Source organism: Mya arenaria, chromosome 2 (genome assembly GCF_026914265.1).
Source record: "Mya arenaria isolate MELC-2E11 chromosome 2, ASM2691426v1".
NCBI classification, from domain to species: Eukaryota; Metazoa; Mollusca; class Bivalvia; order Myida; family Myidae; genus Mya; species Mya arenaria.
This window is the reverse complement of record NC_069123.1, coordinates 56,032,042-56,049,883: the sequence shown is the minus strand read 5'-3', so window position 1 is coordinate 56,049,883 and position 17,842 is coordinate 56,032,042.

Sequence of the window (17,842 nt, the reverse complement as noted above, 5' to 3'; positions counted from 1 at the left end):
CTGCATAAATTTAAGCAATTTGTGTATTGAGCATCAATATTATGAGCATTGAACTTATTTTGTGCTGTCCAATAAGTTTTGACGGTAAGTGGAATTGCCGATCGCTGTCTATTTAATTGATCGTTACGTTCGTCCGCTAACAGCAATTGGATATGATGGGCTGAATTTGTTTCAATTTCCATTTTCTAAATATAAAATCCTGTAATACAAGATACTTATTAGCGAAAAACACGTTTCAGCATCCTGGTATATTGTCCAGTAAAACGATGGATCTTGTTTCTCCCTAACGTGAATCAGGGCTACCTCCCTTAGGCGGTATCGATTTTTCTCGTCGTAACTAGGCCTGTTTAAGAGCCATTCAACACATAGAAAACATTTGATTTTTCGAAAGACCTTCTGTATGGGTTTCTCTAATTCTACAGAATGTAACAGTTTTGAGTTATGTAAGAATTTTCCATTTCCAAAACCAGTTTGAGGTACTAACATTCTTATATGACAATGCACGAAGGTTGTCATACCGACCAATAGTTTAGTCATTCAAAGTAATCGAAACCAAAACAAGCAAACTTCTGATGAAAAAGTCGTTAAATATGATCGTCCCCTGAAACGTCTATGGGCCTTGTAAACAACGTTAGATTTGACACCCGACTGTACTTCTTTCGGCGGGGAAGAAAGAAGGATGAGCTAACAAAAACAACTCACAGACAGATGGACAAAGAGAACACACCACGAATCATGCCGAAATCGCCAGGTATTTATTTTATGCTTGTGTGATTTTTTTCAGAACGTATATTAAGGTAGCCTGCTGATAAGGTGGTTCACCATTATTACAAATCTATGAAATAAAGCTTACTACGATAGGTTAATTGCCAGTCTTGTTTGTGTTTATTTTGTTGCATATTACACTGGAACAATAGATACAGTGCCGTAAAAATCTAAAGGTCTAAAGCGTATGACCAAACCATTCTAACATTTAGTTTAATGTCCGTACACAAATGTGTAATTTTAAAACTATGATAGATGTTTAATTATACTCTTCAGGATCAGAATATTTTCCGGTCGCTTCTTTTGCATTACTCACCCATCTATATCTAAATCAAAAAAGGCTTTAGCAATGACTAAAAGATTCATTTACTGAAGGCAGTACAGTGTGGTATTGTAACAGTGAATTAGAAAAGGCCCAAAAGCGTTATGTCTTAGCTCAGTAAAATGTGTGAATTGTCATATGTGTGCATTACCCGTTTCCATAACAGCAAGTTCAACACTATTATCCAAAAATATGCAGTCCAAATAATGTCAGTAACAGGGTACAAATCAGTGCAGTCCCTATCTGTCTGTAGGGGGTTGATACGGACGCAAAACTAAAGATCGGCCAGACAAGGTAACAACAAACTTAATCCGGGGTCAAACACAGGCTGCATAACCAGCGCGACAACCACCCACAGCATCAGTTACAACAGCAGCAGCTTTTCCAGTTGTAGGAAATGCAGAAGTTGGTAAACCTGAAGGCATTATCTTTGCAGATATATTTTGGAATTTTGATTTTATTGACCCAATATATAGGAACGCAACAAGTATAATAGCAGTGCACACTAGCAAGCAGGCATTAAATGGAAATGTGACGTTCTTTCAAAATTTAACCATCCAACAGTGACTGATAATAAATGTTGGTGGTAGCTTTTTTTGCATTTTGATATAGGCTTCGATCACGTATCTCTGTTATTGTTAAATGTATTACTTACTGGTAAATGTTGCACCATATTGACTGAATTCGATAGGTACATTTAATGAAGATTCAATATATTAATATCGTAATAACTATTGTGTAATAATTTTCTTCAAAAGTGTGTACATGCAGTGCCTGTCTTTTACAAGCCAAAGTGACATTTGTTATTTTTTCGAAATGTGATATTTTTTCAGTAATTCTTGTTCCCTGAAACTTGTGTGATTAATCCGTTCAATGTCATTTCTATTTTTCTTTGGCATTTGTTATTGTTACTTTTTTGTTTACATGTGATATATTTCAAACACTTTTTGTTCCGAGAAACATAATGTGAATAACAGTCAAATGTCGTTTCTTTTTGGTTTTGTTCTAAGAAAAAAATATTTTGGTATGTTTTGGTGTCCTTAGCATAGAAAACGGGAGTTTAAGTGACATCATCATTATGGGGTTTGTAGAAAAAATATTGTGATAGAGTTGGCGTCTTGAGTCATGTTAATAGGTTGTCGACGTGATATGTACGTCACGGGCAGATATGAGATATACGGGGCGCAGGAAACCACATTAGGGTGAGAGCGAATGGTTTTCTTTGCCCCGTATATCCCATATCTGCCCATTTACCTATTTTTAGTATGTTTAGAAAATGAAAGAATCATCATTTAGTATTTTCAAACAGAAAAAAACACCTTTACTTATAATGCTGGTAATAGTAAAACTAGCGCGTCATTTATTTGATAACAAATAATAGAGGTCATGTATTGCTTTGTGATGAGTATCGCTAATGTGTGACGAAAATTATAGATGGAGGAGTTTAGAATGTTAGGCAATTTTATCAGTAATTGGTTATATTTTCATTTTATACAATTCTCAAATAATTTCCATTGTTGATACGATGGGAAATTTGTTAGTTTAATCTTTATGTCTAAAATCTTGAATATCTTAAATCTACTTGCAATTTACCTAATAAACATGTTATGCTACTTTTGCGATATTTGAAATCATACGAGATTCTACTTGCACTTATAAAAAGTAATAGCAATTCTTTAATCCAAGGAATGTTTTCGATGCGAAATGCATGCACTCTTTTGCAGACTTAAAAGAAGGTACATCAAACAAAATATACATGTCAAACAACAGATATCAAAACTTGGCGAGTGGTTTTGTAAATTAAATGATTTATCAGTTATGGCTAAATATCAGATAAAATGTCTTTCTAGTAACAAATAAAGGACTTAAAAACCTTTAATAGCTAAAATGAAATGTTTTGCAATCAAAACAAACCTCAGAAATACCTCAGCCATTTTATAACTGGCTTATTCTCGTAAAATGGCTTCAGTTTATACTGCATTAAAACCACTTTCAATGATAAGCAAAAATGATAAATGTAATATTTCCTTCCACTTTTCACAAAGTTCATGCATTACTTGTTAGCAACCAAATCACTCGGTTCCACCGGTAATAGAGAAAGAAATGCAAAAAAGACGGACGGTTCTTGTGTGTGTGTCCCTAGCGTCTAATTATGTTTCCGTGGCTTTGCTCTCAATACCCGTTTATCGCTTATATGCTTACTTTGTTCTTTTACTACTCACCGTATTATAGTTGTAATGCCTAGGGGTAAAGGAATAGTACATCTACTGATAAGATGATGAAAATAAATACTAACAGTATTCAAGAAGTTAGTAAGACAGATGTATTCAATGAATTTCTAGGATCTTATTTAAGCCGTGGGTATAATTGCTATAAATACTTTGCAGAATACATACTTGCCTTCTGGTTTTTGAGGATGAATTCCTAAAAAAAACATAAATACATATAGTTGAATAAGCGTCCTTTTAATAAATAAGCTTTCAGTCCTTTAAAGTAAACTGTTAGTACATATCCATGTGTGAAGTTTGTGTTTGTTCAATCAACAGATAGCCCCTAAACACAATGATATTCATGTTATTCTTGTTTGATGTGACCTTCATTAATACGACATCTGCAATGAAAATTATTTTATGTAGCCAATATCCTTTCAAGACAATAATAACGGCGGTTTTGACTTTCAGAAGTGATCTTGGAAGATTACCATGCCGCCTTTCATGTGAACGCCTACTTCCTCTAAATCGTTTAAGACTGCGCTTATCCTTGCCAAAATACATTCATGACATCCGATCACTGCTGAATGGTAAAAACGCCCCACGATAGTAAGCCTTATTTAGAATTCTTAAAATGATTCATTTTTGTCTTTTCTATTTAATTCAATAAAGACAAATCAAAACAGAAATGAACAGATAATTTAATTTTGATTTAAACACAGCGTTTCCCTTCCAAACTATGGGTATAAAGATAATACAAAACAAATAAAGTCAAACATGCAAATATAATATAAAAAAGCAGTAGCAGTTATTATCCAATTATAGGCTTTTTAGTAAAACCTGAAAAAAGCTTAAATCTTTTATGACAACAGCTCCAGCAATTTCCACATTCTCGGGTATGTTCAATTAAAGTAACAAATATAACATTTTCTTATATTCTAACAACAGTTACATTTTAAAAACATAATGAAACTCGTTTTCAACGAGACGTATGCTGATAACATATATTAAGTGATGCCTCTCTTCTTTTCCAGTTTCGACATGTAATTGATGGCCAGATAAACGTATCCTCGTCATGCAATATGAAGCAATTTAGTAGTACCAATTTCTAGATCATTATCATATGCAAGCTTGTTTGGTGGTAGTAGAAGAAGTAGTAGCAGTAGTAGTGGTGATTGTAATGATGGTGGTGGAGGCGATGGTGGTCGCAGTTGTGAATGGGGGTGGTGGTTGTTTGTAGTGGTGGTAGTGGTAGTGCGATAGTGTAGTTTTGTTAATGGTCGTTATGTTGGAAATGGTGGTGGTGAGGGTAGTGGTCTTGATGTTGGTGATTGTAGTGGAATTTGTAGTAGTGGTTGTAGTAGTTGAAGTGGTAATGGTAGTTGTAGTAGTAATGGTACTGGTTATGATGTTGATAGTAGAAGTAGTTGTTGTGGTGGTTATGGTAGTGGTAGCGGTAATTGTAGTTGAAGTAAAATTGGCGATGGTAGTCATTATGGTAGTGGTAGTGTTAATGTTCGTGGTGTCGGTAGTGGAAGTGGTTATGGTAATGGTAGTGGTAATGATAGTGTTAATGGTGTCTGTAGAAGATGAACTGGTAACAGAAGTGCTAGTTATAGTAGTTATGGTAGTTATGGTAGTGGAAATCGTTGTTGTAGAAGTGGTAGTATTGGTAGTCGAATTTGTAGTAGTGGTATTGTCGGTATTGGGAATGACACCGTGGATATGTGTGACATGAGTAGTGGAAGCGGCGGTGGTAGTGGCAGCAGTGGTAATGGTAGTGGTAGTGTAAGTGGTGGTAATTGTAGTAGAGAAGATAGCATTGGTAATGGAAGTGTTGGTGGTGCTAGTGTCAGCAACAAGACATTGCAGGACTACGACAAAAAATTGAGTTTTACTTAACACACATGTTTAGTATTAATAAGTAAAGTACAATATTTGTTTCAGTTCAAATTTTTTGTCAGCATTTCGTAATTCACGCTTGATCCAATGGCTGTGTAATATTTGTTATTTTCATAATTTACATTTAAAAATTCTGAGCCAACTGGTTGGTTTCAGTTGGTCAATTTTTATTTCACGAGTTGTCACACAAAATAAGTATTTTCTATGATCCCGAGTAAAACAATCGATTTTTAACTGAACATTACAAAAAGGACTCTTGGTTTATCATTGAATCCAATTTGACACTTTCAGTGAAGCGACTGAATATCAACAATTCAAAACATGTGTGGATTTAAAATATGTTCAAGTCCGTTGGAGTTTTTTTATGGGATTAAATCGTGGCCGTTGTCCGAATAACAGTCTGCTGCAGTTGAAACTTAATTGTGTATACGCTAGAATCACTACACGACGAGAACGTGTAGGAAACGTGTACACAAAACTTGGTTGTTGTCATTTCATGACAGGGAGTTTTTGGTTGGGTGAATTTCCCCGGAAAATGCATATAACAAAGTCAGAAGTACTTCTAAAAGTTGATATTTTCAATAAAGTAAAAAAATCAAATTTATATTATAATGCTAGTTTTTAACTGATAAAATTTGATATTTCATGGAAAGTATAAAAGAAAAGACGTGATTTAAGTATTTTGAAGTTTCACCTATTCACAATCTTGTCATAAAAATCTTAAGATTAAGACAACTGGCTCTTAAAATATGTTTCCCTGAGGTCATTAAGCCTGCTCTAATGAAAGTTGATGTTCAGAGAAATTTCCAATTCAAATCCACAAAGCACCCATATTGGACCCTACGTCAGCAACATGTGAATTAAATATGCGAAATGGTCTCAGGAGTTAGGATGTCATTTGCAAAACTGGCGGAACTCGTGACAACGGGTCTCCGATAAAGTATTTCTACTTTCAGTTGCAAGAGCTCTAGCAGAGTACCGACTGAAAATACACTGACTATATCATACGGTGGCATCAAGTGATATGTGTGATCTCTTGGCCACGACTTACTTATTTGTTTACATGATTTATTATGTCATGAACACGACTTCCAATCACATATTTATATCATGGCTTAGTTATGTTCCAGATAACGGAATGCCATACCTATTTCCGGCTTTATTAACAGGTACGTGTAATATGTTTCGAACATAAGAAGAAACTGAAGGTTTCCCTACAGCTATGATTTGGATATCGGTAAGTAAGAGTGCACAAAGTATTTACATAGGAGAAAACATGTGTCGGGGAAAAACACTGCTTACACCATTATGTGCGATCAACATAAAACATCTTGAAAACATAGGCTCGAGTATAGATTTGATTGTTTTTCATAATACTTTTTCTTATAGGCTCGAGTATAGGTTTGCTTGTTTTTCATAATACTTTTTCTTTATATAATATAGCAGGGTCATTAAATATAAGACAGAAAATAGTCCATCATGTTGAAAATACGTCATAAAGCAGCTCACTCACTGGAGATTGGAGGAAGATTTTACACTCGAAACACCTCGGCCTTTTCCCTTTATCCGAGGTGTCCGAATAGGACATTTTACTGCAATCACATACGTTAAAACCTCCCGTTTAAAGAAGGTATAAATTAATTCAACTCATTATCCTTTATTAGTCTTAAAACATGTGTGTCATTTTTTTCTTTTTCAATCGCCAGTTCATCGTTTTACATGACTTGAAAATGTTGCACACTGAATATAACAGGGAACACAATTTTGCTTTATTTATCCATTCATCCGAGTTTAAATTATGCACCAAAAAAACAAGCCTGAATTCATTGCAAGTAATCGGAATAAAGTCCTATCACCAGAGTGCTGTATTTCTATCATAATATAGACAGAACGGCATCTTCATTAACCGAGATGGATGACGTAAATGTATTTCCGTGAAATGCTTTTCTTAAATTATTTGTTTATCCACAGGCATAATCATAATGGAAATTAAACAATTAACAGTCTAATCTTTCATCCTCATTTGCATTGTGTATAAACATTTAAAAAATTTCACAGAGCGTAAGCTGTTGTGTTAGAAAGCTGTGACTTCATTGCATATGCTGTAAGGTTTAATTCTTATTATGTCAATCGGAACAACTCGGCCATTTTCAATCGAAAACATACTCGGAAATGCCCAAATACGCCACATGGAGGGCTTAGTATGGAGAAATTATGATATTTGGAATGTAGTAGTAGGTAAATGTGTGCTGACAGGCCGCCCCAGACCTCATTTCGCTTATACGATACCTAAGTTTGAAATTATATTGAGGTCGAAGCCTTTGTAAATACAAATACATTATTAATCAAGAAAACTGTTATCTAGTGTAATACTTTATTACGAATGTTCCATATAAAGGTGAACAAAGAACAAATGTGATTAATATTATCTTTACAGTTTTAATTTGTATTGAAAATGAAAAGTGTGACAAATTGTTAAAAATATTTGTAAGTTATTTTCAATATACTTGTAAATCATAGGCATACTCATGTATGTATACATGTATGCTTTATAATCAACACAAAACAAGCTCATATAGGGGCCAATTTACTCTGAGCCATATATTTAAATCTACATTTTCACCCAATATATCACTTGTATGCAAATAAGTCGTAATTGAACCGCCTAACTTGGCTTTTACAAAGTATGTGAGTAATTGGTACGGGCGAATAATAGGTCCCAAGCCAGTACAAGGTTATTTTTGATGGCAAATGATGTGTGCATGTATTAAGTCATTATAGATATTTTCAGACGGGCTTATGGGGATGTTATATAGTCTTTACATGGATAATCAATATACCTAATGAACAAGTGCATTATTAAAAACAGAGTTGTTTTATATCTTGCATTTCTCTCGCTCGATTTTGTTTTTTCGTTTGAACATCTAAAACACCATGTCATTCAAAATTCAGTACACAACTTCTGCTATTTCATTTTGGTATTTGTTATATTAAGTATCAATTTGCAATATCATGGCACGTGCATTTCAGTACTCGTTATAATCCAGTCAATGCTGCATAAAAGCAATGCGTGTAATGAACATCAACAACATGAGCATTTAACTTATTTTGTGTAAAATCGATTATCGGCGATCATCGGCCCATCACTATTAAATATAATTGACCCCTTGCACGCCTAAGGGTCTTGTTAACAAAGTTAAATTAGGCACCCGACTGTACTTGAACTGGCATGAACATGAAGGGGTAAGTAGAAAAATATGGTAATCTTGTTGGCGTCTTGAATAATGTAAACAGATTGTCAACGTGATATACGGTACGGACACATATGAGATATACGGGGCGCAGGAAACCACATTCGGGTAAGAATGAATGGTTTCCTTAGCCCCGTATATCCCATATCGGGTTACCTTCTAACCCATTTACCTGTTGTGTAGTATGTGAATTAAAAAAATATAAAAGGATCACCATTAAGTAATTCCAAAAAGAAAACAAAACACCTTTACTTATAATACTGGTAAGTAAAACTAGCGAATCATAAAGAGGTCACGTTTTTCTTTATGATGAGTATTCCTAAATGTGCGACGGGAATAATAGATGGAGTAGTTTAGAGATGCAAGTATATCAGTAAATGGTTATTTTTTCATTTTGTACAATAATCAAACAATTTTCATCATAAATATGATGATATGATTTTATATAATCTGTATGACCAAAACCTAAATATCTTAAATTTACATGCACTTTACCTAATGCAACCTCTAGGGTACGTATGCGATATTTAAAGTCATACGCGATTCTACATGCACTAATAAAAATAATAGCAACTCCTTTATCCGAGAAATGTTTCCGTTGCGAAATGCATGCGTTCTCTTGCAGATTTAAAAGAAGGTACGTAAAACACAGCATGAATGTCAAACAAAAGATAATTGAACTTGGCGACAAAAATGTGGTTTGGAATATTAAATGCTTTATCAGTTATGGCTTAATATCAGATAAACTGTCTAGTTACAAATAAAGAATTTTTAAAACCTTTTATAGCTAAAATGAAATATCTAGCAATCAAAACTAGGAATATTTGTTAAAACCTCAGCGAATTTATAACTGGCTTATTCTCGTAAATTGGCCTCAGCTTTTGATTTGTCTGCAATCGTAAAGATATTTGGAGAAGTTTATACTGCACTAAAACCACTATCAGTTTTAAGCAAAAAATGATAAAATGAACATTTCCTTCGACATTTCAAACAATTCATGCATTGCCTGTTAGCACTCAAATCACTCATCTAGGCTCCAGCGGTAAAAGAGAAAGAAATACAATAAAGACGGACGGCTAAGAGGCGTGTGTGTCCCTTGCTTCAAATTATGTTTCCGTGGCTTTGCTCTCAATACCTGTCAATCGCTTATATGTTAACTTTGTTCTTTTACTACTCACCGTATTATAGTTGTAATGCCTAGGGGTAAAGGAATAGTACATCTACTGATAAGATGATGAAAATAAATTTAAACAGAATGGCAAGCAGCTAGTTAGGCCGATATTCTCAATGAATTGCTGGGATTTTATTTAAATTGTGAATATAATGGCAAAACTTCGAGTACTTGCCTTTTGGTCTTTGAGGATGAAGTCCTGAAACTCATAAAAATATAAAGTTGAATATGGCGTCCTTTCATAAATAAGCTTTCAGTCCTTTGATTTAATATTGTCAAAAAGTGCAGATTCATGTTATATATAAAACCTTTTTTGGCTCTCTCGGATTGATTTAGAGTGTGACGTCACTTTTTCCCAAACTTTTACTTAGGGTAATCATTTGGAATAACTTGATTTTAGCAAATATATATTGTATTATTAGGTCACAACAAAATGATCGTTTGTTCGTCGGATTTGCCGCACCTAAAAAACGAAAAACGAAAAAAAATGTATAAATTGTGCCCGCACATATTATTTGGCCGAGCGAATTTGTTTTTGTTTTTGTTTACTTCTGAATTTCCCCTATTTCTGAATTTCTTTTACTTATGATTAAAACCATCAATTATATCCCACTATTCAATCCAAAGTGTCTTCTGTTTTGTGAAAGTAAATTAGTTAAGTACGGAATGAACACAATAGTTTTTTGGGTTTTTTTTGGTAGTCGAATAATTGCATGCTACTATGAGGAATGCTGTCTTTACTCTATAGCCTCGTTTGAATTGCTGATGCAATAAGAGTTAATGGATTGAATCTTACTGCCATTTGTTAAAAGTTGATACAAATTTCCATGTGATACAATCATAAACTTTTCATTTATAACTGAGAACCTTTCAATTAAAAAGCATTTCTTGACATAAATGTATGATAAATTTGGTAAGAAACGTACATTTTTTTTATTTTGGCTTTGCGCCCGCATCTGATTTGCCTTCAATTTAAAACAAGTATTTTTACTTATTTTCGCTCGCTCGCTCCCACTTTTTTGGGGGCAAAATCCGTAAAACAAATAATCAATTTGTTGTGGCCTTATGTTAAATAACGTTTTCTTTGTTTGTTGCCAGTTTTAGTACAATAACGCTTTTCATTATGAAAGTCCATGATCAGTTTTAAACTTATTATTTGCTAAGACATACGATGTTTTTTTTATACTTTTAATCAATAATTGCATCATATCTTTGAAAATATTTTGCAATAGGTACTCTTATTGTATTCCTTCGTCTCCAGAAAGAGTCGGTATCCCTAATCTTAGAATTACTTGGGGATTAACCTATTAGTTTATTATTGCTAGTTTTGCTATTAAGTTTTCTCAAGCTAATCAAAACTTTGATAAGTTATTCCATTTACGTTTTTACTTATTCGGGATTGTTGGGATAAGAGTGTGGTTGTGCACACAAACAAGTTTAAACCCAAAGTAAATTCACATTTAGATTACCATTCCAATGCCGAACCTAACCCACCTTCATAAACACACCTAGTTTTCTAATATGAAGTGTGTTGTTTGTGGAGTTTTGTGCTTTTGTTCCATGTTTCAGGTTTGTGATTGTTTGTTTTTGTGTTCTATGTCTTTAGCGTCGACCCTGTGCCATTAAACGGGGTTTATGATTAAACGTGCAACTACTGTACCTGTTTCAGATATTTTTATAATGCATTCATTAGTTTATGCACACATATTAAGTTAGCTGTGTTTTGGTACTTTTTTGAATTAGAAGACTTAAGTTCAGACAACTTCAATGATGACCAATATTGTCAGTATCAGTATCATGTCATGATTCGAGAAATACAACAACAATAAGTCTTTCAACAACATCGTACTTTTATATTGTTGGCATGTGCCTAAACGCTGTTTCAAACAACTAAACAAACGTAACTGTGATTGGTATTATTGAAATGCTGTCATTGTTTCCCTTCTAGACATAATGCTCCTCGTTCGACATTGTTTTTTTTTTTTCAAATGGCAGCAAAAAGCAGCAAAGTTATAAAATAGCTCTGCCTGTAAAATTATATTAATGTATGCAATCAGGATTTAAAAATGTTGCATATAAATAAGGTCTATGAATGCAATATGCTTCACCATTGGGTTTCTCGGTAATTTATCTGCCTTAACATTATACACGAAAGACAAATCGGATTTTATTGCAAGAAATCGGAATAAAGGCTTGGCACCGAGGCTCTGTATTTCTATCATAATTTAAACAGAACGACATCGCCATTATCGTCTTATCCGACATCGGATGTCGTAAATATATTTTAGGCAAGCAAATGCGCAGTCTAAACGTATTGGAGATAGAAATAGTCCTTTAAATAGATAAAGCCATGTATTTTCTCCCTGATTACCTCTGATTGCTCTTGTAATGTATTTCCGTGATTTGTTAACTCAAATTCTGATTTATCTACTGGTATAACGGGATGTAAAATGAAACAATTAGCAAAATAAGCAAATCACTGACATTTTCACTCTAAATCTAGAGATGACAACATAGGCTTATTACCATCCCTAGAATTTAATTCATTTGAATTCAAACATTTCTGAATGCAAACAATTTGGTATGATTATTTTTTAATTCAAACAGTAGTAAGTAGTATTTTTACATGGATAATCAATATAACTATGAACAAGTGCATTATTAAAAACACAGTTGTTTTATATCTGGCTATTCTCTCGCTCGATTTTGTTTTTTCCGCTTGAACATCTCAAAACATCATCTCACTCAAAATTCGGTACACGACCTCTGCAATTTAATTTTAGTATTTTTTGAAAAATTAGTATCAATTTGCAATATCATGACACGTCTTTTTGTTCTCTACTCGTTAAAATAATTAATGCTGAACAAAAGCAATTTTTAAAGTGAGCGTCAATATTATGAGCATTGAACTTAATTTGTGTAGTCAAAGAAGCATTGACGGAGTCGAATTGCATATCGCTGTCTATTGAATCATTGCGTTTGTCCGCTTACAGTTGGTACCAAGCTCACTTGAAAAGCAGTAGTGTGGCTACGCCGCTCTTTATTGGATAGGATTGGCTGAATTGTGTTTCAATTTCCATTTCATAGAAATTTGTTTCTAAAATTAGATTTCTTTAACACATAAAAACATATTCGTGTTCGAGCTTAGCTGTATAGTTTCCTTTGCCCCGTATATTCTATATCGGGTCACCTAATTACCCAATACCTTATCATTCTTGTAATTGTTAATTGGCGCATCATTTTTTCGACGAAGATGATAAACAACAATTATTTCTTTATGACCAGTATTCCGCATGTGTAATAGAAAATGATTATAGATGAGGTACTTTAGAGGGATATGCAAGAACAACAGTAATTGTTAATACGTTCATTTTATACAATAATTCTAATTATCAATACCATGAGAAATTGTAAACATATTTTTATGAACAAAATCCTGAAAGATAATATTTCCTTATAATTTACCTTATACAATTTTTATGCTTCTTATGCGATTTTAGAAATCCTAGAGATTCTACAGGAACGTATAAAACATAATAGCAATTCTTGTATCCAAGTAACATATCAAACAGTTCTTGCATTGCATGTTAGCACCCAAATTACTCATCTAGGTTCCAGCGGTAAATGAGAAAGAAATACATAAAAGATGGACGGTCAAGTGGCTCGTGTGTCCCTAGCGTCAGATTATATTTTCTTGGCTTTGTTCTCAATGTCTGTCAATCGCTCATATGCTTACTTTGTTCTTTTACTGGTAAACTTATTATAGTTGTGATGCCTAGGGGCCAAAGAAAAGTACATCTAATGATGAGGTTGTGCAAAATCAATATAAACAGTATTTCAAACCCATACAGCGTTCATTTGTTAATGCATACATCTTAAGTTAGCTGTTTTCTTACTCTTTTTTATAAGAAAACTGTTATTCAGAAAACTCGATATGCCTTCGTTAAGAGCAACTTAAGCATCAGTATCACTTAGGACAGCGAGCAATACAACAAGAACAAATCTTGAAACAACATCGTTATTTTATATAGTGTGCTAAGTTATTAAATTAAAAGACATTAATATGGATTTCAGAAGCAAAAAGGTATACATAACTTATTTTTATTCTGGTGATGTCGCTTTGAATTGACTACATGATGTTATGTATACTTGACTTTGGTGCCTTTGTTGCTTTTAAAGCGGTAATTGTTTCAAAGGGTTTACTATAATCTGCTAGTTTTTTTAAAAAGTTTTTGCATCAGGTGCTTTGAATTGTATTTCTCCGTCTGCAGATAGAGTTGGGATCTCTAATTATAGAAGTACTTGGGGTTTACCTAGGTTTATTATTATTTGTTTTATCGTTAAGTTTCCTGAAGTTAATGCATACTTTGATACGATTTACCTTTTGCGTTTTATCTTTATTTAGAATGGTTGGGATACGAGTGAGGTTTTTGCACTCAAACTGGTTTAAGCCCCCATAAAATTTACATTTTATTGACCGTTCGAAGGCGGTACCTAACAAAAGGGATATGTATTGAGTTGTTTGTGGAGTTGTGTGCTATTGGTTCATGTTTCGGGTTTGTGATTGCTTGTTTTAGTGTTCTTTGTCTTTGGCGTTTACCATGTGCAATTATACGGATTTTATGTTTCCTCAAATTTATGCAAATTTTGATCATATTTATTTTTACGTTTTTACTTTATTCAGGATTGTTGGGATAAAAATAAGGTTGTGCACACAAACATGTATAGATAGACTCCCAGTAAATTTACATTTTACTGACCGTTCCAAGGCGGTACCTAACAATCCTTGATAAACATGCCTAGTTTTTTATATATAGTATGTATGCACTGTGCTGCTTGTGGAGTTTTATGCTGTTCTTCAATGTTTCTTGTTTGTGATTTTATGCTCTATGTCTTTAGTGTTAACCCAGTGCCATTAAACCGGGTTTTTGTTTAAACTTTTTGCTACTGAGCTTCTTTCTGTAGCTTTTCGCATAAATATCCATCAAACACATGTTTTGCATATGCGGCCACATGCTCTTAAATGCTTTTTCATAGAACTAAACAAACAAAATTGTCATTGGTAGTATGGAATTGATTTTATTTTTGCCATTTTAAACATTTGCTCTTCATTCTATAGTGTTTCTTTCATATGGCACATTAAGCAGCAAAGCTATGAAATAGCTCTGCCTGCAATAATATATGTGTGTATGCAATAAGGATTTAAAACGTCGCACATAAATATAGTCTATGAATGCAATTTTACCTTCACCTTGGGAGTTTCTCGGCCATTTATCTGCATTTACATTGTACACGAAAGACATCGAGGCATCGAGGCTCCGTATTTCTATCGTAAGATAAACAGAACGACATCGTCATAATCATCTTATCCAAGATTGGATGTCGCAAATGTATTTTGGCAAGGATATGCGCAGTCTAAAACGTATTAGAGTAAACAGTCCGTTTTATGGATGGAGCTATGTAATTCCTCTCTGAGTACCTCCTATAGACATTGTAAAGCATTTCCGTGATTTTTCAGCTCAAATTAGTGTTTATCCATAGGCATAAACGGGATGTTAAATGAAAAAATTAGCAAAATACGCAAATTACTCAGGGCAAATATTGGAAAAAGCTTTAATCTCCATTTGCACTTTGTATAAACATTTACATATTTACACAGAGTGTTACGATTTGCACCCTCGATCTAAAGCGACTATATGCTGTCACCTCAGATAATGTCTGCCAACAACGTCACGTGCAAGTTGGCATTTGGCTTGCTCAAACACTTCGCTGTGATGGTGGACGTGCCAGCATAGGCTTACATGTATTAACATCCCTAGATTTAAATTCATTTGAATTCAAGCTTTTCTGAATGCAACAATTTGGTATCATTTCGTTTGTTCTAAACAATTGTAAGTGTTGTTAATATGAAAACAAAATTTATATCTTTATAACGGGTTTTCACTTTCAGGCTATTGGTATAAATGTTTTCCTTACAATTTTATTTTCTTTCCGTTCACAAGTAAAGTAAGCAAATAATACGAACTCGTCATTGTAAACCCATTTCAAATCAAGAAAACTGTTAACGTTATGTATGATTACTATGAAAAGACTTTAATTTGTATTAAAAGGTAAAAATGTGAAAATACTGGTAGCTGTTCTTTGTTTGTTTCTTATTATAATTTCTCAAATGAGAGGTGTCGTTTAGATGGGAATAAATCGCAACTGAACTGACTGACTATTGTTTTACAGGGTAGGTGAATAATTGGTATGAGTAAATTATAGGTCCCTAGCCAGTTCAAGTTTTACTGGTAAATGATGTGTGCATTAGTAATTATTCAGTAATTATAGATCGTTTCCAGACGGGTTTATGGGGATATAAGAGATTCGTTACATGAATAATCAAAATAGCTATGAACATGTGCATTATTAAAAACAGTGATGTTTAGTATCTTGTATTTCTCACGCTCGATTTCGTTTTTCTGTTTGAACATCTCAAAACATCATGTTACTCAAAATTCAATACATGACATCTGCAATTTCATTTTGGTATTTGTCATACGAGTATTTAGTATCAATTCATATCATGACGTCCTTTTATTTACTCGTAATGAACAATTGTCGAAGAAGCATTGACTGTAAGTCGAACGACATATCGATGTCTATTTTATTCATCGTTACGATCGCCCGCTAAAAGTTGGAACCAAGCTGACTTGATAATTATGAATTTGTGTGCCATTCCGGTCGATATTTGATAGGTTGGGCTGAATTTTGTTTTATTCCATTCTAAAGAGATGATATTTTCGAAAATATCATTCTTTTACACAAGATACTAAGTAGCGACAAACACGGTTCAGCATCCTTGTGTATTATCCAGTAAAACAATGGAGCTTTTTTCTCCTAGACGTGACTCCGGGCTACTTCCCTTAGGCGGTATCGATTCCTCTCGTCGTAACTTGGCCTGTTTAAGAACCATCACCAGTCTGAGGTTCTAACATTCTAATATGACAATGCACCAAGGCAAAAGTTGTCATACTGACGTGAAGTTAAGTCATTCAAAGTAAACGAAAACGAAACAAGCAAAAGTCAGATGAAAAAGTCATAAAAATATTATCGTCCCCTGAAAGCCTATGGGCCTTGTGAATAAATTTCACTTTAACATCTGACTGTAATTTTTTCGGCTGGGAAGTGAGAACATGTCAAAAGATGATAAATGTACCTTGACAAATCAACGGGAATCAAAGACGGGGCTTAAGTCTGTCAGCAAAGATGAGCTAACAAAACAACCAGAGAGATTGACAAAGAGAATATTACAGGAATCAAGTCGGAATCGCAAGGTATTTATTTTATGCCTGTATGATTTTTTCGTAACAATAGGTTAATTGTCTGTCTTGATTTCTTTGTTTTGATGTTTATTACACTGCACTGGTACAATAATTGTAAAAATGACAGTGCCATGAAATTTGTTTATAGTATATAGCGTATTGACTAAACCATTCTAACATTCAGTTCTTTTGAAGCATACTTCAGTCATCTAAATCATGGTCAAGAAAGGATTTTGCAACGACAAAAAGATTAATTTACGGTAGGCAGTACAGTGTGGTATTGTAATAGTGTTCTAGGTTAGATAAGGCTCAATAGCTTTAAGCCAGATCTCAGTTAAATGTGTAAACTTATCATTCCATAAGAACAACAGGTGTAACGATATAATCTAAAAAAAGTGTATGGGGCAGCCCCAATCATGTCAGTAACAGAGCACAGATCAGTGCAGTCAGTTTCTTTCTATCAGAGGGTTGATACGGATGAAAGAATGAAGATGGTCCAGACACTAACATCAAACTTAATCCAGGGTCAGACATAAGCGGCATTACCAGCGCGACAACTACCCTATACAAAATAATAGCAATTAATTTATCCAATGAGCATTTGCGTTGCGAAATGTATGCATATTCTTGCAGATTTGAAAGAAACTACATTTAAAACAAAATAAATGTTTAACAATAAATATTAAAACTTGGCTACAAAAAAATGGATTTGTAAATTAAATTTTTCATTTTTAACTAAATTTCAGATAATGTATCTTCACAGAAAAAGAAACTTTAGAACCTTGAATACTTGAAACGAAATATTTTGCAATAAAACCTATTAGTATAAGTTAATGCCTAAGCAAATTAAAAGCTAGCTTATTCTTTTATAATATATACTTGGCATCAGCTTTTTATTTGTCTGCAGTCCTAATGAT